Source organism: Carassius carassius, chromosome 23 (assembly GCF_963082965.1).
Source record: "Carassius carassius chromosome 23, fCarCar2.1, whole genome shotgun sequence".
Lineage (NCBI taxonomy): Eukaryota > Metazoa > Chordata > Actinopteri > Cypriniformes > Cyprinidae > Carassius > Carassius carassius.
The window spans coordinates 787,884-814,085 of NC_081777.1; the positions used below are offsets into that span (position 1 = coordinate 787,884).

The 26,202-nt window shown below is 40.4% G+C and overlaps 57 non-coding genes across 57 annotated transcripts; 33 read left to right on the forward strand and 24 right to left on the reverse strand.

The window, feature by feature from the left end:
• Positions 1-301: 301 nt before the first annotated feature.
• trnaw-cca (transfer RNA tryptophan (anticodon CCA)) lies at positions 302-373 on the forward strand. The gene has a single exon. It is a non-coding gene; the product is annotated as a tRNA-Trp (tRNA).
• Positions 374-854: 481 nt separating this feature from the next.
• On the reverse strand, positions 855-941 carry trnay-gua (transfer RNA tyrosine (anticodon GUA)). The gene is given in 2 exon segments: positions 855-890; positions 905-941. It is a non-coding gene; the product is annotated as a tRNA-Tyr (tRNA).
• A 139-nt stretch (positions 942-1,080) lies between these two features.
• trnaw-cca (transfer RNA tryptophan (anticodon CCA)) lies at positions 1,081-1,152 on the forward strand. Its single transcript has one exon. It is a non-coding gene; the product is annotated as a tRNA-Trp (tRNA).
• A 228-nt stretch (positions 1,153-1,380) lies between these two features.
• trnay-gua (transfer RNA tyrosine (anticodon GUA)) lies at positions 1,381-1,467 on the reverse strand. Its single transcript is given in 2 exon segments — positions 1,381-1,416; positions 1,431-1,467. It is a non-coding gene; the product is annotated as a tRNA-Tyr (tRNA).
• A 306-nt stretch (positions 1,468-1,773) lies between these two features.
• Positions 1,774-1,845, forward strand: trnaw-cca (transfer RNA tryptophan (anticodon CCA)). The gene has a single exon. It is a non-coding gene; the product is annotated as a tRNA-Trp (tRNA).
• A 481-nt stretch (positions 1,846-2,326) lies between these two features.
• Positions 2,327-2,413, reverse strand: trnay-gua (transfer RNA tyrosine (anticodon GUA)). The gene is given in 2 exon segments: positions 2,327-2,362; positions 2,377-2,413. It is a non-coding gene; the product is annotated as a tRNA-Tyr (tRNA).
• Positions 2,414-2,719: 306 nt separating this feature from the next.
• trnaw-cca (transfer RNA tryptophan (anticodon CCA)) lies at positions 2,720-2,791 on the forward strand. Its single transcript has one exon. It is a non-coding gene; the product is annotated as a tRNA-Trp (tRNA).
• A 228-nt stretch (positions 2,792-3,019) lies between these two features.
• trnay-gua (transfer RNA tyrosine (anticodon GUA)) lies at positions 3,020-3,106 on the reverse strand. The gene is given in 2 exon segments: positions 3,020-3,055; positions 3,070-3,106. It is a non-coding gene; the product is annotated as a tRNA-Tyr (tRNA).
• A 306-nt stretch (positions 3,107-3,412) lies between these two features.
• trnaw-cca (transfer RNA tryptophan (anticodon CCA)) lies at positions 3,413-3,484 on the forward strand. The gene has a single exon. It is a non-coding gene; the product is annotated as a tRNA-Trp (tRNA).
• Positions 3,485-3,965: 481 nt separating this feature from the next.
• trnay-gua (transfer RNA tyrosine (anticodon GUA)) lies at positions 3,966-4,052 on the reverse strand. Its single transcript is given in 2 exon segments — positions 3,966-4,001; positions 4,016-4,052. It is a non-coding gene; the product is annotated as a tRNA-Tyr (tRNA).
• A 306-nt stretch (positions 4,053-4,358) lies between these two features.
• trnaw-cca (transfer RNA tryptophan (anticodon CCA)) lies at positions 4,359-4,430 on the forward strand. Its single transcript has one exon. It is a non-coding gene; the product is annotated as a tRNA-Trp (tRNA).
• A 481-nt stretch (positions 4,431-4,911) lies between these two features.
• On the reverse strand, positions 4,912-4,998 carry trnay-gua (transfer RNA tyrosine (anticodon GUA)). The gene is given in 2 exon segments: positions 4,912-4,947; positions 4,962-4,998. It is a non-coding gene; the product is annotated as a tRNA-Tyr (tRNA).
• A 139-nt stretch (positions 4,999-5,137) lies between these two features.
• On the forward strand, positions 5,138-5,209 carry trnaw-cca (transfer RNA tryptophan (anticodon CCA)). The gene has a single exon. It is a non-coding gene; the product is annotated as a tRNA-Trp (tRNA).
• A 622-nt stretch (positions 5,210-5,831) lies between these two features.
• trnaw-cca (transfer RNA tryptophan (anticodon CCA)) lies at positions 5,832-5,903 on the forward strand. Its single transcript has one exon. It is a non-coding gene; the product is annotated as a tRNA-Trp (tRNA).
• Positions 5,904-6,356: 453 nt separating this feature from the next.
• Positions 6,357-6,428, forward strand: trnaw-cca (transfer RNA tryptophan (anticodon CCA)). Its single transcript has one exon. It is a non-coding gene; the product is annotated as a tRNA-Trp (tRNA).
• An 874-nt stretch (positions 6,429-7,302) lies between these two features.
• On the forward strand, positions 7,303-7,374 carry trnaw-cca (transfer RNA tryptophan (anticodon CCA)). Its single transcript has one exon. It is a non-coding gene; the product is annotated as a tRNA-Trp (tRNA).
• Positions 7,375-7,595: 221 nt separating this feature from the next.
• On the reverse strand, positions 7,596-7,682 carry trnay-gua (transfer RNA tyrosine (anticodon GUA)). The gene is given in 2 exon segments: positions 7,596-7,631; positions 7,646-7,682. It is a non-coding gene; the product is annotated as a tRNA-Tyr (tRNA).
• A 305-nt stretch (positions 7,683-7,987) lies between these two features.
• trnaw-cca (transfer RNA tryptophan (anticodon CCA)) lies at positions 7,988-8,059 on the forward strand. The gene has a single exon. It is a non-coding gene; the product is annotated as a tRNA-Trp (tRNA).
• Positions 8,060-9,621: 1,562 nt separating this feature from the next.
• trnaw-cca (transfer RNA tryptophan (anticodon CCA)) lies at positions 9,622-9,693 on the forward strand. Its single transcript has one exon. It is a non-coding gene; the product is annotated as a tRNA-Trp (tRNA).
• A 481-nt stretch (positions 9,694-10,174) lies between these two features.
• On the reverse strand, positions 10,175-10,261 carry trnay-gua (transfer RNA tyrosine (anticodon GUA)). The gene is given in 2 exon segments: positions 10,175-10,210; positions 10,225-10,261. It is a non-coding gene; the product is annotated as a tRNA-Tyr (tRNA).
• Positions 10,262-10,567: 306 nt separating this feature from the next.
• trnaw-cca (transfer RNA tryptophan (anticodon CCA)) lies at positions 10,568-10,639 on the forward strand. Its single transcript has one exon. It is a non-coding gene; the product is annotated as a tRNA-Trp (tRNA).
• Positions 10,640-11,120: 481 nt separating this feature from the next.
• trnay-gua (transfer RNA tyrosine (anticodon GUA)) lies at positions 11,121-11,207 on the reverse strand. The gene is given in 2 exon segments: positions 11,121-11,156; positions 11,171-11,207. It is a non-coding gene; the product is annotated as a tRNA-Tyr (tRNA).
• A 139-nt stretch (positions 11,208-11,346) lies between these two features.
• Positions 11,347-11,418, forward strand: trnaw-cca (transfer RNA tryptophan (anticodon CCA)). The gene has a single exon. It is a non-coding gene; the product is annotated as a tRNA-Trp (tRNA).
• Positions 11,419-11,646: 228 nt separating this feature from the next.
• On the reverse strand, positions 11,647-11,733 carry trnay-gua (transfer RNA tyrosine (anticodon GUA)). The gene is given in 2 exon segments: positions 11,647-11,682; positions 11,697-11,733. It is a non-coding gene; the product is annotated as a tRNA-Tyr (tRNA).
• Positions 11,734-12,039: 306 nt separating this feature from the next.
• trnaw-cca (transfer RNA tryptophan (anticodon CCA)) lies at positions 12,040-12,111 on the forward strand. The gene has a single exon. It is a non-coding gene; the product is annotated as a tRNA-Trp (tRNA).
• A 481-nt stretch (positions 12,112-12,592) lies between these two features.
• trnay-gua (transfer RNA tyrosine (anticodon GUA)) lies at positions 12,593-12,679 on the reverse strand. The gene is given in 2 exon segments: positions 12,593-12,628; positions 12,643-12,679. It is a non-coding gene; the product is annotated as a tRNA-Tyr (tRNA).
• A 139-nt stretch (positions 12,680-12,818) lies between these two features.
• On the forward strand, positions 12,819-12,890 carry trnaw-cca (transfer RNA tryptophan (anticodon CCA)). The gene has a single exon. It is a non-coding gene; the product is annotated as a tRNA-Trp (tRNA).
• Positions 12,891-13,118: 228 nt separating this feature from the next.
• On the reverse strand, positions 13,119-13,205 carry trnay-gua (transfer RNA tyrosine (anticodon GUA)). The gene is given in 2 exon segments: positions 13,119-13,154; positions 13,169-13,205. It is a non-coding gene; the product is annotated as a tRNA-Tyr (tRNA).
• Positions 13,206-13,511: 306 nt separating this feature from the next.
• Positions 13,512-13,583, forward strand: trnaw-cca (transfer RNA tryptophan (anticodon CCA)). Its single transcript has one exon. It is a non-coding gene; the product is annotated as a tRNA-Trp (tRNA).
• Positions 13,584-14,064: 481 nt separating this feature from the next.
• trnay-gua (transfer RNA tyrosine (anticodon GUA)) lies at positions 14,065-14,151 on the reverse strand. Its single transcript is given in 2 exon segments — positions 14,065-14,100; positions 14,115-14,151. It is a non-coding gene; the product is annotated as a tRNA-Tyr (tRNA).
• Positions 14,152-14,457: 306 nt separating this feature from the next.
• trnaw-cca (transfer RNA tryptophan (anticodon CCA)) lies at positions 14,458-14,529 on the forward strand. The gene has a single exon. It is a non-coding gene; the product is annotated as a tRNA-Trp (tRNA).
• Positions 14,530-14,757: 228 nt separating this feature from the next.
• On the reverse strand, positions 14,758-14,844 carry trnay-gua (transfer RNA tyrosine (anticodon GUA)). Its single transcript is given in 2 exon segments — positions 14,758-14,793; positions 14,808-14,844. It is a non-coding gene; the product is annotated as a tRNA-Tyr (tRNA).
• Positions 14,845-15,150: 306 nt separating this feature from the next.
• On the forward strand, positions 15,151-15,222 carry trnaw-cca (transfer RNA tryptophan (anticodon CCA)). Its single transcript has one exon. It is a non-coding gene; the product is annotated as a tRNA-Trp (tRNA).
• A 481-nt stretch (positions 15,223-15,703) lies between these two features.
• trnay-gua (transfer RNA tyrosine (anticodon GUA)) lies at positions 15,704-15,790 on the reverse strand. The gene is given in 2 exon segments: positions 15,704-15,739; positions 15,754-15,790. It is a non-coding gene; the product is annotated as a tRNA-Tyr (tRNA).
• Positions 15,791-15,929: 139 nt separating this feature from the next.
• trnaw-cca (transfer RNA tryptophan (anticodon CCA)) lies at positions 15,930-16,001 on the forward strand. Its single transcript has one exon. It is a non-coding gene; the product is annotated as a tRNA-Trp (tRNA).
• A 228-nt stretch (positions 16,002-16,229) lies between these two features.
• trnay-gua (transfer RNA tyrosine (anticodon GUA)) lies at positions 16,230-16,316 on the reverse strand. Its single transcript is given in 2 exon segments — positions 16,230-16,265; positions 16,280-16,316. It is a non-coding gene; the product is annotated as a tRNA-Tyr (tRNA).
• Positions 16,317-16,622: 306 nt separating this feature from the next.
• Positions 16,623-16,694, forward strand: trnaw-cca (transfer RNA tryptophan (anticodon CCA)). The gene has a single exon. It is a non-coding gene; the product is annotated as a tRNA-Trp (tRNA).
• Positions 16,695-17,175: 481 nt separating this feature from the next.
• trnay-gua (transfer RNA tyrosine (anticodon GUA)) lies at positions 17,176-17,262 on the reverse strand. Its single transcript is given in 2 exon segments — positions 17,176-17,211; positions 17,226-17,262. It is a non-coding gene; the product is annotated as a tRNA-Tyr (tRNA).
• A 139-nt stretch (positions 17,263-17,401) lies between these two features.
• Positions 17,402-17,473, forward strand: trnaw-cca (transfer RNA tryptophan (anticodon CCA)). The gene has a single exon. It is a non-coding gene; the product is annotated as a tRNA-Trp (tRNA).
• Positions 17,474-17,701: 228 nt separating this feature from the next.
• trnay-gua (transfer RNA tyrosine (anticodon GUA)) lies at positions 17,702-17,788 on the reverse strand. The gene is given in 2 exon segments: positions 17,702-17,737; positions 17,752-17,788. It is a non-coding gene; the product is annotated as a tRNA-Tyr (tRNA).
• Positions 17,789-18,094: 306 nt separating this feature from the next.
• Positions 18,095-18,166, forward strand: trnaw-cca (transfer RNA tryptophan (anticodon CCA)). Its single transcript has one exon. It is a non-coding gene; the product is annotated as a tRNA-Trp (tRNA).
• Positions 18,167-18,647: 481 nt separating this feature from the next.
• Positions 18,648-18,734, reverse strand: trnay-gua (transfer RNA tyrosine (anticodon GUA)). The gene is given in 2 exon segments: positions 18,648-18,683; positions 18,698-18,734. It is a non-coding gene; the product is annotated as a tRNA-Tyr (tRNA).
• A 139-nt stretch (positions 18,735-18,873) lies between these two features.
• On the forward strand, positions 18,874-18,945 carry trnaw-cca (transfer RNA tryptophan (anticodon CCA)). The gene has a single exon. It is a non-coding gene; the product is annotated as a tRNA-Trp (tRNA).
• A 228-nt stretch (positions 18,946-19,173) lies between these two features.
• Positions 19,174-19,260, reverse strand: trnay-gua (transfer RNA tyrosine (anticodon GUA)). The gene is given in 2 exon segments: positions 19,174-19,209; positions 19,224-19,260. It is a non-coding gene; the product is annotated as a tRNA-Tyr (tRNA).
• A 306-nt stretch (positions 19,261-19,566) lies between these two features.
• Positions 19,567-19,638, forward strand: trnaw-cca (transfer RNA tryptophan (anticodon CCA)). Its single transcript has one exon. It is a non-coding gene; the product is annotated as a tRNA-Trp (tRNA).
• A 481-nt stretch (positions 19,639-20,119) lies between these two features.
• On the reverse strand, positions 20,120-20,206 carry trnay-gua (transfer RNA tyrosine (anticodon GUA)). The gene is given in 2 exon segments: positions 20,120-20,155; positions 20,170-20,206. It is a non-coding gene; the product is annotated as a tRNA-Tyr (tRNA).
• Positions 20,207-20,345: 139 nt separating this feature from the next.
• Positions 20,346-20,417, forward strand: trnaw-cca (transfer RNA tryptophan (anticodon CCA)). Its single transcript has one exon. It is a non-coding gene; the product is annotated as a tRNA-Trp (tRNA).
• A 618-nt stretch (positions 20,418-21,035) lies between these two features.
• On the forward strand, positions 21,036-21,107 carry trnaw-cca (transfer RNA tryptophan (anticodon CCA)). Its single transcript has one exon. It is a non-coding gene; the product is annotated as a tRNA-Trp (tRNA).
• A 481-nt stretch (positions 21,108-21,588) lies between these two features.
• On the reverse strand, positions 21,589-21,675 carry trnay-gua (transfer RNA tyrosine (anticodon GUA)). The gene is given in 2 exon segments: positions 21,589-21,624; positions 21,639-21,675. It is a non-coding gene; the product is annotated as a tRNA-Tyr (tRNA).
• A 306-nt stretch (positions 21,676-21,981) lies between these two features.
• On the forward strand, positions 21,982-22,053 carry trnaw-cca (transfer RNA tryptophan (anticodon CCA)). The gene has a single exon. It is a non-coding gene; the product is annotated as a tRNA-Trp (tRNA).
• A 481-nt stretch (positions 22,054-22,534) lies between these two features.
• On the reverse strand, positions 22,535-22,621 carry trnay-gua (transfer RNA tyrosine (anticodon GUA)). Its single transcript is given in 2 exon segments — positions 22,535-22,570; positions 22,585-22,621. It is a non-coding gene; the product is annotated as a tRNA-Tyr (tRNA).
• Positions 22,622-22,760: 139 nt separating this feature from the next.
• trnaw-cca (transfer RNA tryptophan (anticodon CCA)) lies at positions 22,761-22,832 on the forward strand. Its single transcript has one exon. It is a non-coding gene; the product is annotated as a tRNA-Trp (tRNA).
• Positions 22,833-23,060: 228 nt separating this feature from the next.
• trnay-gua (transfer RNA tyrosine (anticodon GUA)) lies at positions 23,061-23,147 on the reverse strand. Its single transcript is given in 2 exon segments — positions 23,061-23,096; positions 23,111-23,147. It is a non-coding gene; the product is annotated as a tRNA-Tyr (tRNA).
• Positions 23,148-23,453: 306 nt separating this feature from the next.
• Positions 23,454-23,525, forward strand: trnaw-cca (transfer RNA tryptophan (anticodon CCA)). The gene has a single exon. It is a non-coding gene; the product is annotated as a tRNA-Trp (tRNA).
• A 621-nt stretch (positions 23,526-24,146) lies between these two features.
• Positions 24,147-24,218, forward strand: trnaw-cca (transfer RNA tryptophan (anticodon CCA)). Its single transcript has one exon. It is a non-coding gene; the product is annotated as a tRNA-Trp (tRNA).
• An 872-nt stretch (positions 24,219-25,090) lies between these two features.
• trnaw-cca (transfer RNA tryptophan (anticodon CCA)) lies at positions 25,091-25,162 on the forward strand. Its single transcript has one exon. It is a non-coding gene; the product is annotated as a tRNA-Trp (tRNA).
• A 613-nt stretch (positions 25,163-25,775) lies between these two features.
• trnaw-cca (transfer RNA tryptophan (anticodon CCA)) lies at positions 25,776-25,847 on the forward strand. Its single transcript has one exon. It is a non-coding gene; the product is annotated as a tRNA-Trp (tRNA).
• Positions 25,848-26,202: the final 355 nt, after the last annotated feature.

The window sequence follows — 26,202 nt, forward strand, 5'->3', positions numbered from 1 at the left end:
AAATGTGCAGGGCACCAAAACTTTCCAAGAAATTCAGAAATCCTTAACTTTTGAGGTTATTGGGAAAAATTAGGCTGCTTTTTGTGGTGAATGCTTCAAGGGCCGTACAAAGGACAACAACTCATCTACAGTCATCTGATCTACCGGCTGAGTTATCAAAGGACTGGAATAGCTTAAGGCACCAAAAGTTGGCAAGAAATTCAGAAATCCTTACCTCTTGAGGTTATTGGGAAAAATTAGGCTGCTTTTTGTGGTGAATGCATCAAGGGCCGTCCCAAGTAAGCAACAACTTGACTGCGAAGACCTTGTGGCGCAATGGTAGCGCGTCTGACTCCAGATCAGAAGGTTGCGTGTTCAAATCACGTCGGGGTCAAGCCATCTCCTCTTTCCATTAAAATTATGAAGTCAAATTAGGCTGCTTTTTGTGGTGAATGCATCAAGTGCTGTACAAAGGACAACAACTCATCTATAGTCATCTGATCTACCAACTGAGTTATTAAAGAATGGGAAGAGCTTAAGGCACCAAAAGTTGGCAAGAAATTCAGAAATCCTTACCTCTTGAGGTTACTGGGAAAAATTAGGCTGCTTTTTGTGGTGAATGCATCAAGGGCCACAAATCATTGTAAAGCCATCTCTTCTTTCCATTAAAAGTATGAAGTCCAACGTCAAATGTTTTAATTCAGCTATGTTTTCATAATTATTGAAGCGTATAAAAAAGAAGCCTCTGATATGACAAATGCTACTTCTACTGTGTAAAGTGTTATATTTGTATCTTGATCCATTGGCTTATTTCAACGGGCAATACGAAATCTAAAGGAAATGTAAAAATATTTGTGCTGAGTTTAAAATCACACTCCTTCGAGCCGGAATCGAACCAGCGACCTAAGGATACCCAACAACTCATCTACAGTCCTTCGCTCTACCAGCTGAGCTATCGAAGGATGGGAAATGTGCAGGGCACCAAAACTTTCCAAGAAATTCAGAAATCCTTAACTTTTGAGGTTATTGGGAAAAATTAGGCTGCTTTTTGTGGTGAATGCTTCAAGGGCCGTGCCAAGTAAGCAACAACTTGACTGCGAAGACCTTGTGGCGCAATGGTAGCGCGTCTGACTCCAGATCAGAAGGTTGTGTGTTCAAATCACGTCGGGGTCAAGCCATCTCTTTTTTCCATTAAAAGTATGAAGTCCAACGTCAAATGTTTTAATTCAGCTATGTTTTCATAATTATTGAAGCGTGTAAAAAAGAAGCCTCTGATATGACAAATGCTACTTCTACTGTGTAAAGTGTTATATTTGTATCTTGATCCATTGGCTTTTTTCAACGGGCAATACGAAATCTAAAGGAAATGTAAAAATATTTGTGCTGAGTTTAAAATCACACTCCTTCGAGCCGGAATCGAACCAGCGACCTAAGGATACCCAACAACTCATCTACAGTCCTCCGCTCTACCAGCTGAGCTATCGAAGGATGGGAAATGTGCAAGGCACCAAAACTTTCCAAGAAATTCAGAAATCCTTAACTTTTGAGGTTATTGGGAAAAATTAGGCTGCTTTTTGTGGTGAATGCTTCAAGGGCCGTACAAAGGACAACAACTCATCTACAGTCATCTGATCTACCGGCTGAATTATCAAAGGACTGGAATAGCTTAAGGCACCAAAAGTTGGCAAGAAATTCAGAAATCCTTACCTCTTGAGGTTATTGGGAAAAATTAGGCTGCTTTTTGTGGTGAATGCATTAAGCGCCGTGCCAAGTAAGCAACAACTTGACTGCGAAGACCTCGTGGCGCAATGGTAGCGCGTCTGACTCCAGATCAGAAGGTTGCGTGTTCAAATCACGTCGGGGTCAAGCCATCTCCTCTTTCCATTAGAACTATGAAGTCAAATTAGGCTGCTTTTTGTGGTGAATGCATCAAGTGCTGTACAAAGGACAACAACTCATTTACAGTCATCTGATCTACCAACTGAGTTATTAAAGAATGGGAAGACCTTAAGGCACCAAAAGTTGGCAAGAAATTCAGAAATCCTTACTTCTTGAGGTTACTGGGAAAAATTAGGCTGCTTTTTGTGGTGAATGCATCAAGGGCCACAAATCACGGTCAAGCCATCTCTTCTTTCCATTAAAAGTATGAAGTCCAACGTCAAATGTTTTAATTCAGCTATGTTTTCATAATTATTGAAGCGTGTAAAAAAGAAGCCTCTGATATGACAAATGCTACTTCTACTGTGTAAAGTGTTATATTTGTATCTTGATCCATTGGCTTTTTTCAACGGGCAATACGAAATCTAAAGGAAATGTAAAAATATTTGTGCTGAGTTTAAAATCACACTCCTTCGAGCCGGAATCGAACCAGCGACCTAAGGATACCCAACAACTCATCTACAGTCCTCCGCTCTACCAGTTGAGCTATCGAAGGATGGGAAATGTGCAAGGCACCAAAACTTTCCAAGAAATTCAGAAATCCTTAACTTTTGAGGTTATTGAGAAAAATTAGGCTGCTTTTTGTGGTGAATGCTTCAAGGGCCGTACAAAGGACAACAACTCATCTACAGTCATCTGATCTACCGGCTGAGTTATCAAAGGACTGGAATAGCTTAAGGCACCAAAAGTTGGCAAGAAATTCAGAAATCCTTACCTCTTGAGGTTATTGGGAAAAATTAGGCTGCTTTTTGTGGTGAATGCATCAAGCGCCGTGCCAAGTAAGCAACAACTTGACTGCGAAGACCTCGTGGCGCAATGGTAGCGCGTCTGACTCCAGATCAGAAGGTTGCGTGTTCAAATCACGTCGGGGTCAAGCCATCTTTTTTTTCCATTAAAAGTATGAAGTCCAACGTCAAATGTTTTAATTCAGCTATGTTTTCATAATTATTGAAGCGTGTAAAAAAGAAGCCTCTGATATGACAAATGCTACTTCTACTGTGTAAAGTGTTATATTTGTATCTTGATCCATTGGCTTTTTTCAACGGGCAATACGAAATCTAAAGGAAATGTAAAAATATTTGTGCTGAGTTTAAAATCACACTCCTTCGAGCCGGAATCGAACCAGCGACCTAAGGATACCCAACAACTCATCTACAGTCCTCCGCTCTACCAGCTGAGCTATCGAAGGATGGGAAATGTGCAAGGCACCAAAATTTTCCAAGAAATTCAGAAATCCTTAACTTTTGAGGTTATTGGGAAAAATTAGGCTGCTTTTTGTGGTGAATGCTTCAAGGGCCGTACAAAGGACAACAACTCATCTACAGTCATCTGATCTACCGGTTGAGTTATCAAAGGACTGGAATAGCTTAAGGCACCAAAAGTTGGCAAGAAATTCAGAAATCCTTACCTCTTGAGGTTATTGGGAAAAATTAGGCTGCTTTTTGTGGTGAATGCATCAAGCGCCGTGCCAAGTAAGCAACAACTTGACTGCGAAGACCTCGTGGCGCAATGGTAGCGCGTCTGACTCCAGATCAGAAGGTTGCGTGTTCAAATCACGTCGGGGTCGAGCCATCTCCTCTTTCCATTAAAATTATGAAGTCAAATTAGGCTGCTTTTTGTGGTGAATGCATCAAGTGCTGTACAAAGGACAACAACTCATCTACAGTCATCTGATCTACCAACTGAGTTATTAAAGAATGGGAAGAGCTTAAGGCACCAAAAGTTGGCAAGAAATTCAGAAATCCTTACTTCTTGAGGTTACTGGGAAAAATTAGGCTGCTTTTTGTGGTGAATGCATCAAGGGCCACAAATCACGGTCAAGACATCTCTTCTTTCCATTAAAAGTATGAAGTCCAACGTCAAATATTTTAATTCAGCTATGTTTTCATAATTATTGAAGCGTGTAAAAAAGAAGCCTCTGATATGACAAATGCTACTTCTACTGTGTAAAGTGTTATATTTGTATCTTGATCCATTGGCTTTTTTCAACGGTCAATACAAAATCTAAAGGAAATGTAAAAATATTTGTGCTGAGTTTAAAATCACACTCCTTCGAGCCGGAATCGAACCAGCGACCTAAGGATACCCAACAACTCATCTACAGTCCTCCGCTCTACCAGCTGAGCTATCGAAGGATGGGAAATGTGCAAGGCACCAAAACTTTCCAAGAAATTCAGAAATCCTTAACTTTTGAGGTTATTGGGAAAAATTAGGCTGCTTTTTGTGGTGAATGCTTCAAGGGCCGTACAAAGGACAACAACTCATCTACAGTCATCTGATCTACCGGCTGAGTTATCAAAGGACTGGAATAGCTTAAGGCACCAAAAGTTGGCAAGAAATTCAGAAATCCTTACCTCTTGAGGTTATTGGGAAAAATTAGGCTGCTTTTTGTGGTGAATGCATCAAGCGCCGTGCCAAGTAAGCAACAACTTGACTGCGAAGACCTCGTGGCGCAATGGTAGCGCGTCTGACTCCAGATCAGAAGGTTGCGTGTTCAAATCACGTCGGGGTCAAGCCATCTCCTCTTTCCATTAAAATTATGAAGTCAAATTAGGCTGCTTTTTGTGGTGAATGCATCAAGTGCTGTACAAAGGACAACAACTCATCTACAGTCATCTGATCTACCAACTGAGTTATTAAAGAATGGGAAGAGCTTAAGGCACCAAAAGTTGGCAAGCAATTCAGAAATCCTTACTTCTTGAGGTTACTGGGAAAAATTAGGCTGCTTTTTGTGGTGAATGCATCAAGGGCCACAAATCACGGTCAAGACATCTCTTCTTTCCATTAAAAGTATGAAGTCCAACGTCAAATGTTTTAATTCAGCTATGTTTTCATAATTATTGAAGCGTGTAAAAAAGAAGCCTCTGATATGACAAATGCTACTTCTACTGTGTAAAGTGTTATATTTGTATCTTGATCCATTGGCTTTTTTCAACGGTCAATACAAAATCTAAAGGAAATGTAAAAATATTTGTGCTGAGTTTAAAATCACACTCCTTCGAGCCGGAATCGAACCAGCGACCTAAGGATACCCAACAACTCATCTACAGTCCTCCGCTCTACCAGCTGAGCTATCGAAGGATGGGAAATGTGCAAGGCACCAAAACTTTCCAAGAAATTCAGAAATCCTTACCTCTTGAGGTTATTGGGAAAAATTAGGCTGCTTTTTGTGGTGAATGCATCAAGGGCCGTGCCAAGTAAGCAACAACTTGACTACGAAGACCTCGTGGTGCAATGGTAGCGCGTCTGACTCCAGATCAAAAGGTTGCGTGTTCAAATCATGTCGGGGTCAAGTCATCTCTTCTTTCCATTAAAAGTATGAAGTCCAATGTCAAATATTTTAATTCAGCTATGTTTTCATAATTATTGAAGCGTGTAAAAAAGAAGCCTCTGATATGACAAATGCTACTTCCACTGTGTAAAGTGTCATATTTGTTTCTTGATCTATTGGCTTTTTTCAACAGGCAATACGAAATCTAAAGGAAATGTAAAAATATTTGTGCTGAGTTTAAAATCACACTCCTTCGAGCCGGAATTGAACCAGCAACTTTAGGATACCCAACATCTCTTCTAGAGTCCTCCACTCTACCAGCTGAGCTATCTAATGATGGGAAATGTGCCAGGCTCCAAAACTTTCCAAGAAATTCAGAAATCCTTAACTTTTGAGGTTACTGGGAAAAATTAGGCTGCTTTTTGTGGTGAATGCTTCAAGAGCCGTACAAAAGGACAACAACTCATCTACAGTCATCTGATCTACCGGCTGAGTTATCAAAGGATGGGAAAAGCTTTAGGCACCAAAAGTTGGCAAGAAATTCAGAAATCCATACCTCTTGAGGTTATTGGGAAAAATTAGGCTGCTTTTTGTGGTGAATGCATCAAGGGCCGTGCCAAGTAAGCAACAACTTGACTACGAAGACCTTGTGGCGCAATGGTAGCGCGTCTGACTCCAGATCAGAAGGTTGCGTGTTCAAATCACGTCGGGGTCAAGCCATCTCTTCTTTCCATTAAAAGTATGAAGTCCAATGTCAAATCTTTTAATTCAGCTATGTTTTCATAATTATTGAAGCGTGTAAAAAGAAGCCTCTGATATGACAAATGCTCCTTCCACTGTGTAAAGTGTTGTATTTGTATCTTGATCTATAGGCTTTTTTCAACGGGCAATACGAAATCTAAAGGAAATGTAAAAATATTTGTGCTGAGTTTAAAATCACACTCCTTCGAGCCGGAATTGAACCAGCGACCTAAGGATACCCAACAACTCATCTAGAGTTCTCCACTCTACCAGCTGAGCTATCGAAGGATGGGAAATGTGCAAGGCACCAAAACTTTCCAAGAAATTCAGAAATCCTTACCTCTTGAGGTTATTGGGAAAAATTAGGCTGCTTTTTGTGGCGAATGCATCAAGGCCCGTGACAAGTAAGCAACAACTTGACTACGTAGACCTCGTGGTGCAATGGTAGCACGTCTGACTCCAGATCAGAAGGTTGCGTGTTCAAATCACGTCGGGGTCAAGCCGTCTCCTCTTTCCATTAAAATTATGAAGTCAAATTAGGCTGCTTTTTGTGGTGAATGAATCAAGTGCTGTACAAAGGACAACAACTCATCTACAGTCATCTGATCTACCAACTGAGTTATTAAAGAATGGGAAGAGCTTAAGGCACCAAAAGTTGGCAAGAAATTCAGAAATCCTTACTTCTTGAGGTTACTGGGAAAAATTAGGCTGCTTTTTGTGGTGAATGCATCAAGGGCCACAAATCACGGTCAAGCCATCTCTTCTTTCCATTAAAAGTATGAAGTCCAACGTCAAATGTTTTAATTCAGCTATGTTTTCATAATTATTGAAGCATGTAAAAAAGAAGCCTCTGATATGACAAATGCTACTTCCACTGTGTAAAGTGTCATATTTGTTTCTTGATCTATTGGCTTTTTTCAACGGGCAATACGAAATCTAAAGGAAATGTAAAAATATTTGTGCAGAGTTTAAAATCACACTCCTTCGAGCAGGAATTGAACCAGCGACCTTAGGATACCCAACATCTCGTCTAGAGTCCTCCACTCTACCAGCTGAGCTATCTAATGATGGAAAATGTGCAAGGCACCAAAACTTTCTAAGAAATTCAGAAATCCTTAACTTTTGAGGTTACTGGGAAAATTTAGGCTGCTTTTTGTGGAGAATGCTTCAAGGGCCGTACAAAGGACAACAACTAATCTACAGTCATCTGATCTACCGGCTGAGTTATCAAAGGATTGTAATAGCTTAAGGCACCAAAAGTTGGCAAGAAATTCAGAAATCCTTATCTCTTGAGGTTATTGGGAAAAATTAGGCTGCTTTTTGTGGTGAATGCATTAAGGGTCGTGCCAAGTAAGCAACAACTTGACTTCAAAGACCTGGTGGCACAATGGTAGCGCTTCTGACTCCAGATCAGAAGGTTGCGTGTTCAAATCACGTTGGGGTCAAGCCATCTCCTCTTTCCATTAAAAGTATGAAGTCAAATGTTTTAATTCAGCTATGTTTTCATAATTATTGAAGCGTGTAATAAAGAAGCCTCTGATATGACAAATGCTCCTTCCACTGTGTGAAGTGTTATATTTGTATCTTGATCTATTGGCTTTTTTCAATGGGCAATACGAAATCTAAAGGAAATGTAAAAATATTTGTGCTGAGTTTAAAATACCACTCCTTCGAGCCGGAATCGAACCAGCGACCTAAGGATACCCAACAACTCGTCTACAGTCCTCCGCTCTACCAGCTGAGCTATCGAAGGATGGGAAACGTGCAAGGCACCAAAAGTTGCCAAGAAATTCAGAAATCCTTACCTCTTGAGGTTATTGGAAAAATTAGGCTGCTTTTTGTGGTGAATGCATCAAGGGCTATACAAAGGACAACAACTCATCTACAGTCATCTGATCTACCAACTGAGTAATTAAAGGATGGGAAAAGCTTAAGGCACCAAAAGTTGGCAAGAAATTCAGAAATCCCTACCTCTTGAGGTTATTGGGAAAAATTAGGCTGCTTTTTGTGGTGAATGCATCAAGGGCCGTGCCAAGTAAGCAACAACTTGACTTTGAAGACCTCGTGGCGCAATGGTAGCGTGTCTGACTCCAGATCAGAAGGTTACGTGTTCAAATCACGTCGGGGTCAAGCCATCTCCTCTTTCCATTAAAAGTATGAAGTCAAATTAGGCTGCTTTTTGTGGTGAATGCATCAAGTGCTGTACAAAGTACAACAACTCATCTACAGTCATCTGATCTACCAACTGAGTTATTAAACAATGGGAAGAGCTTAAGGCACCAAAAGTTGGCAACGAATTCAGAAATCCTTACCTCTTGAGGTTACTGGGAAGAATTAGGCTGCTTTGTCAGGTGAATGCATCAAGGGCCACAAATCACGGTCAAGCCATCTCTTCTTTCCATTAAAAGTATGAAGTCCAACGTCAAATGTTTTAATTCAGCTATGTTTTCATAATTATTGAAGCGTGTAAAAAAGAAGCCTCTGATATGACAAATGCTACTTCCACTGTGTAAAGTGTCATATTTGTTTCTTGATCTATTGGCTTTTTTCAACGGGCAATACGAAATCTAAAGGAAATGTAAAAATAGTTGTGCTGAGTTTAAAATCACACTCCTTCGAGCCAGAGACCTAAGGATACCCAACAACTCATCTACAGTCCTCCACTCTACCAGCTGAGCTATCGAAGGATGGGAAATGTGCAAGGCACCAAAACTTTCCAAGAAATTCAGAAATCCTTAACTTTTGAGGTTACTGGGAAAAATTAGGCTGCTTTTTGTGGTGAATGCTTCAAGGACCGTACAAAGGACAACAACTCATCTACAGTCATCTGGTCTACCGGCTGAGTTATCAAAGGATTGGAATAGCTTAAGGCACCAAAAGTTGGCAAGAAATTCAAAAATCCTTACCTCTTGAGGTTATTGGGAAAAATTAGGCTGCTTTTTGTGGTGAATGCATCAAGGGCCGTGCCAAGTAAGCAACAACTTGACTACGAAGACCTCGTGGCGCAATGGTAGTGCGTCTGACTCCAGATCAAAAGGTTGTGTGTTCAAATCACTTCGGGGTTAAGCCATCTCTTCTTTCCATTAAAAGTATGAAGTCCAATGTCAAATATTTTAATTCAGCTATGTTTTCATAATTATTGAAGCGTGTAAAAAAGAAGCCTCTGATATGACAAATGCTCCTTCCACTGAGTAAAGTGTCATATTTGTTATATTTGTTTCTTGATCTATTGGCTTTTTTCAACGGGCAATACGAAATCTAAAGGAAATGTAAAAATATTTGTGCTGAGTTTAAAATCACACTCCTTCGAGCCGGAATTGAACCAGCGACCTTAGGATACCCAACAACACGTCTAGAGTCCTCCACTCTACCAGCTGAGCTATCTAATGATGGGAAATGTGCAAGGCACCAAAACTTTCCAAGAAATTCAGAAATCCTTAACATTTGAGGTTACTGGGAAAAATTTGGCTGCTTTTTGTGGTGAATGCTTCAAGGGCCGTACAAGGGACAACTCATCTACAGTCATCTGATCTACCGGCTGAGTTATCAAAGGACTGGAATAGCTTAAGGCACCAAAAGTTGGCAAGAAATTCAGAAATCCTTACCTCTTGAGGTTATTGGGAAAAATTAGGCTGCTTTTTGTGGTGAATGCATCAAGGGCCGTGACAAGTAAGCAACAACTTGACTTCGTAGACCTCGTGGTGCAATGGTAGCGCGTCTGACTCCAGATCAGAAGGTTGCATGTTCAAATCACGTCGGGGTCAAGCCATCTCCTCTTTCCATTAAAATTATGAAGTCAAATTAGGCTGCTTTTTGTGGTGAATGCATCAAGTGCTGTACAAAGGACAACAACTCATCTATAGTCATCTGATCTACCAACTGAGTTATTAAAGAATGGGAAGAGCTTAAGGCACCAAAAGTTGGCAAGAAATTCAGAAATCCTTACCTCTTGAGGTTACTGGGAAAAATTAGGCTGCTTTTTGTGGTGAATGCATCAATGGCCACAAATCATGGTAAAGCCATCTCTTCTTTCCATTAAAAGTATGAAGTCCAACGTCAAATGTTTTAATTCAGCTATGTTTTCATAATTATTGAAGCGTATAAAAAAGAAGCCTCTGATATGACAAATGCTACTTCTACTGTGTAAAGTGTTATATTTGTATCTTGATCCATTGGCTTTTTTCAACGGGCAATACGACATCTAAAGGAAATGTAAAAATATTTGTGCTGAGTTTAAAATCACACTCCTTCGAGCCGGAATCGAACCAGCGACCTAAGGATACCCAACAACTCATCTACAGTCCTTCGCTCTACCAGCTGAGCTATCGAAGGATGGTAAATGTGCAGGGCACCAAAACTTTCCAAGAAATTCAGAAATCCTTAACTTTTGAGGTTATTGGGAAAAATTAGGCTGCTTTTTGTGGTGAATGCTTCAAGGGCCGTACAAAGGACAACAACTCATCTACAGTCATCTGATCTACCGGCTGAGTTATCAAAGGACTGGAATAGCTTAAGGCACCAAAAGTTGGCAAGAAATTCAGAAATCCTTACCTCTTGAGGTTATTGGGAAAAATTAGGCTGCTTTTTGTGGTGAATGCATCAAGGGCCGTCCCAAGTAAGCAACAACTTGACTGCGAAGACCTTGTGGCGCAATGGTAGCGCGTCTGACTCCAGATCAGAAGGTTGCGTGTTCAAATCACGTCGGGGTCAAGCCATCTCCTCTTTCCATTAAAATTATGAAGTCAAATTAGGCTGCTTTTTGTGGTGAATGCATCAAGTGCTGTACAAAGGACAACAACTCATCTATAGTCATCTGATCTACCAACTGAGTTATTAAAGAATGGGAAGAGCTTAAGGCACCAAAAGTTGGCAAGAAATTCAGAAATCCTTACCTCTTGAGGTTACTGGGAAAAATTAGGCTGCTTTTTGTGGTGAATGCATCAAGGGCCACAAATCATTGTAAAGCCATCTCTTCTTTCCATTAAAAGTATGAAGTCCAACGTCAAATGTTTTAATTCAGCTATGTTTTCATAATTATTGAAGCGTATAAAAAAGAAGCCTCTGATATGACAAATGCTACTTCTACTGTGTAAAGTGTTATATTTGTATCTTGATCCATTGGCTTATTTCAACGGGCAATACGAAATCTAAAGGAAATGTAAAAATATTTGTGCTGAGTTTAAAATCACACTCCTTCGAGCCGGAATCGAACCAGCGACCTAAGGATACCCAACAACTCATCTACAGTCCTTCGCTCTACCAGCTGAGCTATCGAAGGATGGGAAATGTGCAGGGCACCAAAACTTTCCAAGAAATTCAGAAATCCTTAACTTTTGAGGTTATTGGGAAAAATTAGGCTGCTTTTTGTGGTGAATGCTTCAAGGGCCGTGCCAAGTAAGCAACAACTTGACTGCGAAGACCTTGTGGCGCAATGGTAGCGCGTCTGACTCCAGATCAGAAGGTTGCGTGTTCAAATCACGTCGGGGTCAAGCCATCTCTTTTTTCCATTAAAAGTATGAAGTCCAACGTCAAATGTTTTAATTCAGCTATGTTTTCATAATTATTGAAGCGTGTAAAAAAGAAGCCTCTGATATGACAAATGCTACTTCTACTGTGTAAAGTGTTATATTTGTATCTTGATCCATTGGCTTTTTTCAACGGGCAATACGAAATCTAAAGGAAATGTAAAAATATTTGTGCTGAGTTTAAAATCACACTCCTTCGAGCCGGAATCGAACCAGCGACCTAAGGATACCCAACAACTCATCTACAGTCCTCCGCTCTACCAGCTGAGCTATCGAAGGATGGGAAATGTGCAAGGCACCAAAACTTTCCAAGAAATTCAGAAATCCTTAACTTTTGAGGTTATTGGGAAAAATTAGGCTGCTTTTTGTGGTGAATGCTTCAAGGGCCGTACAAAGGACAACAACTCATCTACAGTCATCTGATCTACCGGCTGAATTATCAAAGGACTGGAATAGCTTAAGGCACCAAAAGTTGGCAAGAAATTCAGAAATCCTTACCTCTTGAGGTTATTGGGAAAAATTAGGCTGCTTTTTGTGGTGAATGCATTAAGCGCCGTGCCAAGTAAGCAACAACTTGACTGCGAAGACCTCGTGGCGCAATGGTAGCGCGTCTGACTCCAGATCAGAAGGTTGCGTGTTCAAATCACGTCGGGGTCAAGCCATCTCCTCTTTCCATTAAAATTATGAAGTCAAATTAGGCTGCTTTTTGTGGTGAATGCATCAAGTGCTGTACAAAGGACAACAACTCATCTATAGTCATCTGATCTACCAACTGAGTTATTAAAGAATGGGAAGAGCTTAAGGCACCAAAAGTTGGCAAGAAATTCAGAAATCCTTACCTCTTGAGGTTACTGGGAAAAATTAGGCTGCTTTTTGTGGTGAATGCATCAAGGGCCACAAATCATTGTAAAGCCATCTCTTCTTTCCATTAAAAGTATGAAGTCCAACGTCAAATGTTTTAATTCAGCTATGTTTTCATAATTATTGAAGCGTATAAAAAAGAAGCCTCTGATATGACAAATGCTACTTCTACTGTGTAAAGTGTTATATTTGTATCTTGATCCATTGGCTTATTTCAACGGGCAATACGAAATCTAAAGGAAATGTAAAAATATTTGTGCTGAGTTTAAAATCACACTCCTTCGAGCCGGAATCGAACCAGCGACCTAAGGATACCCAACAACTCATCTACAGTCCTTCGCTCTACCAGCTGAGCTATCGAAGGATGGGAAATGTGCAGGGCACCAAAACTTTCCAAGAAATTCAGAAATCCTTAACTTTTGAGGTTATTGGGAAAAATTAGGCTGCTTTTTGTGGTGAATGCTTCAAGGGCCGTGCCAAGTAAGCAACAACTTGACTGCGAAGACCTTGTGGCGCAATGGTAGCGCGTCTGACTCCAGATCAGAAGGTTGCGTGTTCAAATCACGTCGGGGTCAAGCCATCTCTTTTTTCCATTAAAAGTATGAAGTCCAACGTCAAATGTTTTAATTCAGCTATGTTTTCATAATTATTGAAGCGTGTAAAAAAGAAGCCTCTGATATGACAAATGCTACTTCTACTGTGTAAAGTGTTATATTTGTATCTTGATCCATTGGCTTTTTTCAACGGGCAATACGAAATCTAAAGGAAATGTAAAAATATTTGTGCTGAGTTTAAAATCACACTCCTTCGAGCCGGAATCGAACCAGCGACCTAAGGATACCCAACAACTCATCTACAGTCCTCCGCTCTACCAGCTGAGCTATCGAAGGATGGGAAATGTGCAAGGCACCAAAACTTTCCAAGAAATTCAGAAATCCTTAACTTTTGAGGTTATTGGGAAAAATTAGGCTGCTTTTTGTGGTGAATGCTTCAAGGGCCGTACAAAGGACAACAACTCATCTACAGTCATCTGATCTACCGGCTGAATTATCAAAGGACTGGAATAGCTTAAGGCACCAAAAGTTGGCAAGAAATTCAGAAATCCTTACCTCTTGAGGTTATTGGGAAAAATTAGGCTGCTTTTTGTGGTGAATGCATTAAGCGCCGTGCCAAGTAAGCAACAACTTGACTGCGAAGACCTCGTGGCGCAATGGTAGCGCGTCTGACTCCAGATCAGAAGGTTGCGTGTTCAAATCACGTCGGGGTCAAGCCATCTCCTCTTTCCATTAGAACTATGAAGTCAAATTAGGCTGCTTTTTGTGGTGAATGCATCAAGTGCTGTACAAAGGACAACAACTCATTTACAGTCATCTGATCTACCAACTGAGTTATTAAAGAATGGGAAGAGCTTAAGGCACCAAAAGTTGGCAAGAAATTCAGAAATCCTTACTTCTTGAGGTTACTGGGAAAAATTAGGCTGCTTTTTGTGGTGAATGCATCAAGGGCCACAAATCACGGTCAAGCCATCTCTTCTTTCCATTAAAAGTATGAAGTCCAACGTCAAATGTTTTAATTCAGCTATGTTTTCATAATTATTGAAGCGTGTAAAAAAGAAGCCTCTGATATGACAAATGCTACTTCTACTGTGTAAAGTGTTATATTTGTATCTTGATCCATTGGCTTTTTTCAACGGGCAATACGAAATCTAAAGGAAATGTAAAAATATTTGTGCTGAGTTTAAAATCACACTCCTTCGAGCCGGAATCGAACCAGCGACCTAAGGATACCCAACAACTCATCTACAGTCCTCCGCTCTACCAGTTGAGCTATCGAAGGATGGGAAATGTGCAAGGCACCAAAACTTTCCAAGAAATTCAGAAATCCTTAACTTTTGAGGTTATTGAGAAAAATTAGGCTGCTTTTTGTGGTGAATGCTTCAAGGGCCGTACAAAGGACAACAACTCATCTACAGTCATCTGATCTACCGGCTGAGTTATCAAAGGACTGGAATAGCTTAAGGCACCAAAAGTTGGCAAGAAATTCAGAAATCCTTACCTCTTGAGGTTATTGGGAAAAATTAGGCTGCTTTTTGTGGTGAATGCATCAAGCGCCGTGCCAAGTAAGCAACAACTTGACTGCGAAGACCTCGTGGCGCAATGGTAGCGCGTCTGACTCCAGATCAGAAGGTTGCGTGTTCAAATCACGTCGGGGTCAAGCCATCTTTTTTTTCCATTAAAAGTATGAAGTCCAACGTCAAATGTTTTAATTCAGCTATGTTTTCATAATTATTGAAGCGTGTAAAAAAGAAGCCTCTGATATGACAAATGCTACTTCTACTGTGTAAAGTGTTATATTTGTATCTTGATCCATTGGCTTTTTTCAACGGGCAATACGAAATCTAAAGGAAATGTAAAAATATTTGTGCTGAGTTTAAAATCACACTCCTTCGAGCCGGAATCGAACCAGCGACCTAAGGATACCCAACAACTCATCTACAGTCCTCCGCTCTACCAGCTGAGCTATCGAAGGATGGGAAATGTGCAAGGCACCAAAATTTTCCAAGAAATTCAGAAATCCTTAACTTTTGAGGTTATTGGGAAAAATTAGGCTGCTTTTTGTGGTGAGTGCTTCAAGGGCCGTACAAAGGACAACAACTCATCTACAGTCATCTGATCTACCGGCTGAGTTATCAAAGGACTGGAATAGCTTAAGGCACCAAAAGTTGGCAAGAAATTCAGAAATCCTTACCTCTTGAGGTTATTGGGAAAAATTAGGCTGCTTTTTGTGGTGAATGCATCAAGCGCCGTGCCAAGTAAGCAACAACTTGACTGCGAAGACCTCGTGGCGCAATGGTAGCGCGTCTGACTCCAGATCAGAAGGTTGCGTGTTCAAATCACGTCGGGGTCGAGCCATCTCCTCTTTCCATTAAAATTATGAAGTCAAATTAGGCTGCTTTTTGTGGTGAATGCATCAAGTGCTGTACAAAGGACAACAACTCATCTACAGTCATCTGATCTACCAACTGAGTTATTAAAGAATGGGAAGAGCTTAAGGCACCAAAAGTTGGCAAGAAATTCAGAAATCCTTACTTCTTGAGGTTACTGGGAAAAATTAGGCTGCTTTTTGTGGTGAATGCATCAAGGGCCACAAATCACGGTCAAGACATCTCTTCTTTCCATTAAAAGTATGAAGTCCAACGTCAAATGTTTTAGTTCAGCTATGTTTTCATAATTATTGAAGCGTGTAAAAAAGAAGCCTCTGATATGACAAATGCTACTTCTACTGTGTAAAGTGTTATATTTGTATCTTGATCCATTGGCTTTTTTCAACGGTCAATACAAAATCTAAAGGAAATGTAAAAATATTTGTGCTGAGTTTAAAATCACACTCCTTCGAGCCGGAATCGAACCAGCGACCTAAGGATACCCAACAACTCATCTACAGTCCTCCGCTCTACCAGCTGAGCTATCGAAGGATGGGAAATGTGCAAGGCACCAAAACTTTCCAAGAAATTCAGAAATCCTTACCTCTTGAGGTTATTGGGAAAAATTAGGCTGCTTTTTGTGGTGAATGCATCAAGGGCCGTGCCAAGTAAGCAACAACTTGACTACGAAGACCTCGTGGTGCAATGGTAGCGCGTCTGACTCCAGATCAAAAGGTTGCGTGTTCAAATCACGTCGGGGTCAAGTCATCTCTTCTTTCCATTAAAAGTATGAAGTCCAATGTCAAATATTTTAATTCAGCTATGTTTTCATAATTATTGAAGCGTGTAAAAAAGAAGCCTCTGATATGACAAATGCTACTTCTACTGTGTAAAGTGTTATATTTGTATCTTGATCCATTGGCTTTTTTCAACGGGCAATACGAAATCTAAAGGAAATGTAAAAATATTTGTGCTGAGTTTAAAATCACACTCCTTCGAGCCGGAATCGAACCAGCGACCTAAGGATACCCAACAACTCATCTACAGTCCTCCGCTCTACCAGCTGAGCTATCGAAGGATGGGAAATGTGCAAGGCACCAAAACTTTCCAAGAAATTCAGAAATCCTTAACTTTTGAGGTTATTGGGAAAAATTAGGCTGCTTTTTGTGGTGAATGCTTCAAGGGCCGTACAAAGGACAACAACTCATCTACAGTCATCTGATCTACCGGCTGAGTTATCAAAGGACTGGAATAGCTTAAGGCACCAAAAGTTGGCAAGAAATTCAGAAATCCTTACCTCTTGAGGTTATTGGGAAAAATTAGGCTGCTTTTTGTGGTGAATGCATCAAGCGCCGTGCCAAGTAAGCAACAACTTGACTGCGAAGACCTCGTGGCGCAATGGTAGCGCGTCTGACTCCAGATCAGAAGGTTGCGTGTTCAAATCACGTCGGGGTCAAGCCATCTCCTCTTTCCATTAAAATTATGAAGTCAAATTAGGCTGCTTTTTGTGGTGAATGCATCAAGTGCTGTACAAAGGACAACAACTCATCTACAGTCATCTGATCTACCAACTGAGTTATTAAAGAATGGGAAGAGCTTAAGGCACCAAAAGTTGGCAAGAAATTCAGAAATCCTTACTTCTTGAGGTTACTGGGAAAAATTAGGCTGCTTTTTGTGGTGAATGCATCAAGGGCCACAAATCACGGTCAAGACATCTCTTCTTTCCATTAAAAGTATGAAGTCCAACGTCAAATGTTTTAATTCAGCTATGTTTTCATAATTATTGAAGCGTGTAAAAAAGAAGCCTCTGATATGACAAATGCTACTTCTACTGTGTAAAGTGTTATATTTGTATCTTGATCCATTGGCTTTTTTCAACGGTCAATACAAAATCTAAAGGAAATGTAAAAATATTTGTGCTGAGTTTAAAATCACACTCCTTCGAGCCGGAATCGAACCAGCGACCTAAGGATACCCAACAACTCATCTACAGTCCTCCGCTCTACCAGCTGAGCTATCGAAGGATGGGAAATGTGCAAGGCACCAAAACTTTCCAAGAAATTCAGAAATCCTTACCTCTTGAGGTTATTGGGAAAAATTAGGCTGCTTTTTGTGGTGAATGCATCAAGGGCCGTGCCAAGTAAGCAACAACTTGACTACGAAGACCTCGTGGTGCAATGGTAGCGCGTCTGACTCCAGATCAAAAGGTTGCGTGTTCAAATCATGTCGGGGTCAAGTCATCTCTTCTTTCCATTAAAAGTATGAAGTCCAATGTCAAATATTTTAATTCAGCTATGTTTTCATAATTATTGAAGCGTGTAAAAAAGAAGCCTCTGATATGACAAATGCTCCTTCCACTGTGTAAAGTGTTATATTTGTTTCTTGATCTATTGGCTTTTTTCAACGGGCAATACGAAATCTAAAGGAAATGTAAAAATATTTGTGCTGAGTTTAAAATCACACTCCTTCGAGCCAGAATTGAACCAGCGACCTAAGGATACCCAACAACTCATCTACAGTCCTCCGCTCTACCAGCTGAGCTATCGAAGGATGGGAAATGTGCAAGGCACCAAAACTTTCCAAGAAATTCAGAAATCCTTAACTTTTGAGGTTACTGGGAAAAATTAGGCTGCTTTTTGTGGTGAATGCTTCAAGGGCCGTACAAAGGACAACAACTCATCTACAGTCATCTGATCTACCGGCTGAGTTATCAAAGGACTGGAATAGCTTAAGGCACCAAAAGTTGGCAAGAAATTCAGAAATCCTTACCTCTTGAGGTTATTGGGAAAAATTAGGCTGCTTTTTGTGGTGAATGCATCAAGCGCCGTGCCAAGTAAGCAACAACTTGACTGCGAAGACCTCGTGGCGCAATGGTAGCGCGTCTGACTCCAGATCAGAAGGTTGCGTGTTCAAATCACGTCGGGGTCGAGCCATCTCCTCTTTCCATTAAAATTATGAAGTCAAATTAGGCTGCTTTTTGTGGTGAATGCATCAAGTGCTGTACAAAGGACAACAACTCATCTACAGTCATCTGATCTACCAACTGAGTTATTAAAGAATGGGAAGAGCTTAAGGCACCAAAAGTTGGCAAGAAATTCAGAAATCCTTACTTCTTGAGGTTACTGGGAAAAATTAGGCTGCTTTTTGTGGTGAATGCATCAAGGGCCACAAATCACGGTCAAGACATCTCTTCTTTCCATTAAAAGTATGAAGTCCAACGTCAAATGTTTTAGTTCAGCTATGTTTTCATAATTATTGAAGCGTGTAAAAAAGAAGCCTCTGATATGACAAATGCTACTTCTACTGTGTAAAGTGTTATATTTGTATCTTGATCCATTGGCTTTTTTCAACGGTCAATACAAAATCTAAAGGAAATGTAAAAATATTTGTGCTGAGTTTAAAATCACACTCCTTCGAGCCGGAATCGAACCAGCGACCTAAGGATACCCAACAACTCATCTACAGTCCTCCGCTCTACCAGCTGAGCTATCGAAGGATGGGAAATGTGCAAGGCACCAAAACTTTCCAAGAAATTCAGAAATCCTTACCTCTTGAGGTTATTGGGAAAAATTAGGCTGCTTTTTGTGGTGAATGCATCAAGGGCCGTGCCAAGTAAGCAACAACTTGACTACGAAGACCTCGTGGTGCAATGGTAGCGCGTCTGACTCCAGATCAAAAGGTTGCGTGTTCAAATCACGTCGGGGTCAAGTCATCTCTTCTTTCCATTAAAAGTATGAAGTCCAATGTCAAATATTTTAATTCAGCTATGTTTTCATAATTATTGAAGCGTGTAAAAAAGAAGCCTCTGATATGACAAATGCTACTTCTACTGTGTAAAGTGTTATATTTGTATCTTGATCCATTGGCTTTTTTCAACGGGCAATACGAAATCTAAAGGAAATGTAAAAATATTTGTGCTGAGTTTAAAATCACACTCCTTCGAGCCGGAATCGAACCAGCGACCTAAGGATACCCAACAACTCATCTACAGTCCTCCGCTCTACCAGCTGAGCTATCGAAGGATGGGAAATGTGCAAGGCACCAAAACTTTCCAAGAAATTCAGAAATCCTTAACTTTTGAGGTTATTGGGAAAAATTAGGCTGCTTTTTGTGGTGAATGCTTCAAGGGCCGTACAAAGGACAACAACTCATCTACAGTCATCTGATCTACCGGCTAAATTATCAAAGGACTGGAATAGCTTAAGGCACCAAAAGTTGGCAAGAAATTCAGAAATCCTTACCTCTTGAGGTTATTGGGAAAAATTAGGCTGCTTTTTGTGGTGAATGCATCAAGCGCCGTGCCAAGTAAGCAACAACTTGACTGCGAAGACCTCGTGGCGCAATGGTAGCGCGTCTGACTCCAGATCAGAAGGTTGCGTGTTCAAATCACGTCGGGGTCAAGCCATCTCCTCTTTCCATTAAAATTATGAAGTCAAATTAGGCTGCTTTTTGTGGTGAATGCATCAAGTGCTGTACAAAGGACAACAACTCATCTACAGTCATCTGATCTACCAACTGAGTTATTAAAGAATGGGAAGAGCTTAAGGCACCAAAAGTTGGCAAGAAATTCAGAAATCCTTACTTCTTGAGGTTACTGGGAAAAATTAGGCTGCTTTTTGTGGTGAATGCATCAAGGGCCACAAATCACGGTCAAGACATCTCTTCTTTCCATTAAAAGTATGAAGTCCAACGTCAAATGTTTTAATTCAGCTATGTTTTCATAATTATTGAAGCGTGTAAAAAAGAAGCCTCTGATATGACAAATGCTACTTCTACTGTGTAAAGTGTTATATTTGTATCTTGATCCATTGGCTTTTTTCAACGGTCAATACAAAATCTAAAGGAAATGTAAAAATATTTGTGCTGAGTTTAAAATCACACTCCTTCGAGCCGGAATCGAACCAGCGACCTAAGGATACCCAACAACTCATCTACAGTCCTCCGCTCTACCAGCTGAGCTATCGAAGGATGGGAAATGTGCAAGGCACCAAAACTTTCCAAGAAATTCAGAAATCCTTACCTCTTGAGGTTATTGGGAAAAATTAGGCTGCTTTTTGTGGTGAATGCATCAAGGGCCGTGCCAAGTAAGCAACAACTTGACTACGAAGACCTCGTGGTGCAATGGTAGCGCGTCTGACTCCAGATCAAAAGGTTGCGTGTTCAAATCATGTCGGGGTCAAGTCATCTCTTCTTTCCATTAAAAGTATGAAGTCCAATGTCAAATATTTTAATTCAGCTATGTTTTCATAATTATTGAAGCGTGTAAAAAAGAAGCCTCTGATATGACAAATGCTCCTTCCACTGTGTAAAGTGTTATATTTGTTTCTTGATCTATTGGCTTTTTTCAACGGGCAATACGAAATCTAAAGGAAATGTAAAAATATTTGTGCTGAGTTTAAAATCACACTCCTTCGAGCCGGAATTGAACCAGCGACCTTAGGATACCCAACAACTTGTCTAGAGTCCTCCACTCTACCAGCTGAGCTATCTAATGATGGGAAATGTGCAAGGCACCAAAACTTTCCAAGAAATTCAGAAATCCTTAACTTTTGAGGTTACTGGGAAAAATTAGGCTGCTTTTTGTGGTGAATGCTTCAAGGGCCGTACAAGGGACAACTCATCTACAGTCATCTGATCTACCGGCTGAGTTATCAAAGGATTGGAATAGCTTAAGGCACCAAAAGTTGGCAAGAAATTCAGAAATCCTTACCTCTTGAGGTTATTGGGAAAAATTAGGCTGCTTTTTGTGGTGAATGCATCAAGGGCCGTGACAAGTAAGCAACAACTTGACTTCGTAGACCTCGTGGTGCAATGGTAGCGCGTCTGACTCCAGATCAGAAGGTTGCGTGTTCAAATCACGTCGGGGTCAAGCCATCTCCTCTTTCCATTAAAATTATGAAGTCAAATTAGGCTGCTTTTTGTGGTGAATGCATCAAGTGCTGTACAAAGGACAACAACTCATCTATAGTCATCTGATCTACCAACTGAGTTATTAAAGAATGGGAAGAGCTTAAGGCACCAAAAGTTGGCAAGAAATTCAGAAATCCTTACCTCTTGAGGTTACTGGGAAAAATTAGGCTGCTTTTTGTGGTGAATGCATCAATGGCCACAAATCATGGTAAAGCCATCTCTTCTTTCCATTAAAAGTATGAAGTCCAACGTCAAATGTTTTAATTCAGCTATGTTTTCATAATTATTGAAGCGTATAAAAAAGAAGCCTCTGATATGACAAATGCTACTTCTACTGTGTAAAGTGTTATATTTGTATCTTGATCCATTGGCTTTTTTCAACGGGCAATACGACATCTAAAGGAAATGTAAAAATATTTGTGCTGAGTTTAAAATCACACTCCTTCGAGCCGGAATCGAACCAGCGACCTAAGGATACCCAACAACTCATCTACAGTCCTTCGCTCTACCAGCTGAGCTATCGAAGGATGGGAAATGAGCAGGGCACCAAAACTTTCCAAGAAATTCAGAAATCCTTAACTTTTGAGGTTATTGGGAAAAATTAGGCTGCTTTTTGTGGTGAATGCTTCAAGGGCCGTACAAAGGACAACAACTCATCTACAGTCATCTGATCTACCGGCTGAGTTATCAAAGGACTGGAATAGCTTAAGGCACCAAAAGTTGGCAAGAAATTCAGAAATCCTTACCTCTTGAGGTTATTGGGAAAAATTAGGCTGCTTTTTGTGGTGAATGCATCAAGGGCCGTCCCAAGTAAGCAACAACTTGACTGCGAAGACCTTGTGGTGCAATGGTAGCGCGTCTGACTCCAGATCAGAAGGTTGCGTGTTCAAATCACGTCGGGGTCAAGCCGTCTCCTCTTTCCATTAAAATTATGAAGTCAAATTAGGCTGCTTTTTGTGGTGAATGCATCAAGTGCTGTACAAAGGACAACAACTCATCTATAGTCATCTGATCTACCAACTGAGTTATTAAAGAATGGGAAGAGCTTAAGGCACCAAAAGTTGGCAAGAAGTTCAGAAATCCTTACCTCTTGAGGTTACTGGGAAAAATTAGGCTGCTTTTTGTGGTGAATGCATCAAGGGCCACAAATCATTGTAAAGCCATCTCTTCTTTCCATTAAAAGTATGAAGTCCAACGTCAAATGTTTTAATTCAGCTATGTTTTCATAATTATTGAAGCGTATAAAAAAGAAGCCTCTGATATGACAAATGCTACTTCTACTGTGTAAAGTGTTATATTTGTATCTTGATCCATTGGCTTATTTCAACGGGCAATACGAAATCTAAAGGAAATGTAAAAATATTTGTGCTGAGTTTAAAATCACACTCCTTCGAGCCGGAATCGAACCAGCGACCTAAGGATACCCAACAACTCATCTACAGTCCTTCGCTCTACCAGCTGAGCTATCGAAGGATGGGAAATGTGCAGGGCACCAAAACTTTCCAAGAAATTCAGAAATCCTTAACTTTTGAGGTTATTGGGAAAAATTAGGCTGCTTTTTGTGGTGAATGCTTCAAGGGCCGTCCCAAGTAAGCAACAACTTGACTGCGAAGACCTTGTGGCGCAATGGTAGCGCGTCTGACTCCAGATCAGAAGGTTGCGTGTTCAAATCACGTCGGGGTCAAGCCATCTCTTTTTTCCATTAAAAGTATGAAGTCCAACGTCAAATGTTTTAATTCAGCTATGTTTTCATAATTATTGAAGCGTGTAAAAAAGAAGCCTCTGATATGACAAATGCTACTTCTACTGTGTAAAGTGTTATATTTGTATCTTGATCCATTGGCTTTTTTCAACGGGCAATACGAAATCTAAAGGAAATGTAAAAATATTTGTGCTGAGTTTAAAATCACACTCCTTCGAGCCGGAATCGAACCAGCGACCTAAGGATACCCAACAACTCATCTACAGTCCTCCGCTCTACCAGCTGAGCTATCAAAGGATGGGAAATGTGCAAGGCACCAAAACTTTCCAAGAAATTCAGAAATCCTTAACTTTTGAGGTTATTGGGAAAAATTAGGCTGCTTTTTGTGGTGAATGCTTCAAGGGCCGTACAAAGGACAACAACTCATCTACAGTCATCTGATCTACCGGCTGAATTATCAAAGGATTGGAATAGCTTAAGGCACCAAAAGTTGGAAAGAAATTCAGAAATCCTTACCTCTTGAGGTTATTGGGAAAAATCAGGCTGCTTTTTGTGGTGAATGCATCAAGGGCCGTGCCAAGTAAGCAACAACTTGACTACGAAGACCTCGTGGCGCAATGGTAGTGTGTCTGACTCCAGATCAAAAGGTTGTGTGTTCAAATCACGTCGGGGTCAAGCCATCTCTTCTTTCCATTAAAAGTATGAAGTCCAATGTCAAATATTTTAATTCAGCTATGTTTTCATAATTATTGAAGCATGTAAAAAAGAAGCCTCTGATATGACAAATGCTCCTTCCACTGTGTAAAGTGTTATATTTGTTTCTTGATCTATTGGCTTTTTTCAAAGGGCAATACGAAATCTAAAGGAAATGTAAAAATATTTGTGCTGAGTTTAAAATCACACTCCTTCGAGCCAGAATTGAACCAGCGACCTTAAGATACCCAACAACTCATCTAGAGTCCTCCACTCTACCAGCTGAGCTATCTAATGATGGGAAATGTGCAAAGCACCAAAACTTTCCAAGAAATTCAGAAATCCTTAACTTTTGAGGTTACAGGGAAAAATTAGGCTGCTTTTTGTGGTGAATGCTATAAGGGCCGTACAAAGGACAACAACTCATCTACAGTCATCTGATCTACCGGCTGAGTTATCAAAGGATTGGAATAGCTTAAGGCACCAAAAGTTGGCAAGAAATTCAGAAATCCTTACCTCTTGAGGTTATTGGGAAAAAATAGGCTGCTTTTTGTGGTGAATGCATCAAGGGCCGTGCCAAGTAAGCAACAGCTTGACTTCGTAGACCTCGTGGTGCAATGGTAGCGCGTCTGACTCCAGATCAGAAGGTTGTGTGTTCAAATCACGTCGGGGTCAAGCCATCTCCTCTTTCCATTAAAATTATGAAGTCAAATTAGGCTGCTTTTTGTGGTGAATGCATCAAGTGCTGTACAAAGGACAACAACTCATCTACAGTCATCTGATCTACCAACTGAGTTATTAAAGAATGGGAAGAGCTTAAGGCACCAAAAGTTGGCAAGAAATTCAGAAATCCTTACCTCTTGAGGTTACTGGGAAAAATTAGGCTGCTTTTTGTGGTGAATGCATCAAGGGCCACAAATCACGGTAAAGCCATCTCTTCTTTCCATTAAAAGTATGAAGTCCAACGTCAAATGTTTTAATTCAGCTGTTTTCATAATTATTGAAGCGTGTAAAAAAGAAGCCTCTGATATGACAAATGCTACTTCTACTGTGTAAAGTGTTATATTTGTATCTTGATCCATTGGCTTTTTTCAACGGGCAATACGAAATCTAAAGGAAATGTAAAAATATTTGTGCTGAGTTTAAAATCACACTCCTTCGAGCCAGAATCAAACCAGCGACCTAAGGATACCCAACAACTCATCTACAGTCCTCCGCTCTACCAGCTGAGCTATCGAAGGATGGGAAATGTGCAAGGCACCAAAACTTTCCAAGAAATTCAGAAATCCTTAACTTTTGAGGTTATTGGGAAAAATTAGGCTGCTTTTTGTGGTGAATGCATCAAGTGGTGTACAAAGGACAACAACTCATCTACAGTCATCTGATCTACCAACTGAGTTATTAAAGGACTGGAATAGCTTAAGGCACCAAAAGTTGGCAAGAAATTCAGAAATCCTTACCTCTTGAGGTTATTGGGAAAAATTAGGCTGCTTTTTGTGGTGAATGCATTAAGGGCCGTGACAAGTAAGCAACAACTTGACTTTGAAGACCTGGTGGTGCAATGGTAGCGCTTCTGACTCCAGATCAGAAGGTTGCGTGTTCAAATCACGTTGGGGTCAAGCCATCTCCTCTTTCCATTGAAAGTATGAAGTCAAATGTTTTAATTCAGCTATGTTTTCATAATTATTGAAGCGTGTAATAAAAAAGCCTCTGATATGACAAATGCTCCTTCCACTGTGTGAAGTCGTATATTTGTATCTTGATCTATTGGATTTTTTCAACAGGCAATACGACATCTAAAGGAAATGTAAAAATATTTGTGCTGAGTTTAAAATAACACTCCTTCGAGCCGGAATCGAAACAGCGACCTAAGGATACCCAACAACTCATCTACAGTCCTCCGCTCTACCAGCTGAGCTATCAAAGGATGGGAAACGTGCAAGGCACCAAAAGTTGCCAAGAAATTCAGAAATCCTTACCTCTTGAGGTTATTGGAAAAATTAGGCTGCTTTTTGTGGTGAATGCATCAAGGGCTGTACAAGGGACAACAACTCATCTACAGTCATCTGATCTACCAACTGAGTTATTAAAGGATGGGAAAAGCTTAAGGCACCAAAAGTTGGCAAGAAATTCAGAAATCCTTACCTCTTGAGGTTATTGGGAAAAATTAGGCTGCTTTTTGTTGTAAATGCATCAAGGGCCATGCCAAGTAAGCAACAACTTTACTTTGAAGTCCTCGTGGCGCAATGGTAGCGCGTCTGACTCCAGATCAGAAGGTTGTGTGTTCAAATCACATCGGGGTCAAGCCATCTCCTCTTTCCATTAAAAGTATGAAGTCAAATGTTTTAATTCAGCTATGTTTTCATAATTATTGAAGCGTGTAATAAAGAAGCCTCTGATATGACAAATGCTCCTTCCACTGTGTAAAGTGTTATATTTGTATCTTGATACATTGGCTTTTTTCAACGGGCAATACGAAATCTAAAGGAAATGTAAAAATATTTGTGCTGAGTTTAAAATCACACTCCTTTGAGCCGGAATCGAACCAGCGACCTAAGGATACCCAACAACTCGTCTACAGTCCTCCGCTCTACCAGCTGAGTTATCGAAGAATGGGAAATGGGCAAGGCACCAAAACTTTCCAAGAAATTCAGAAATC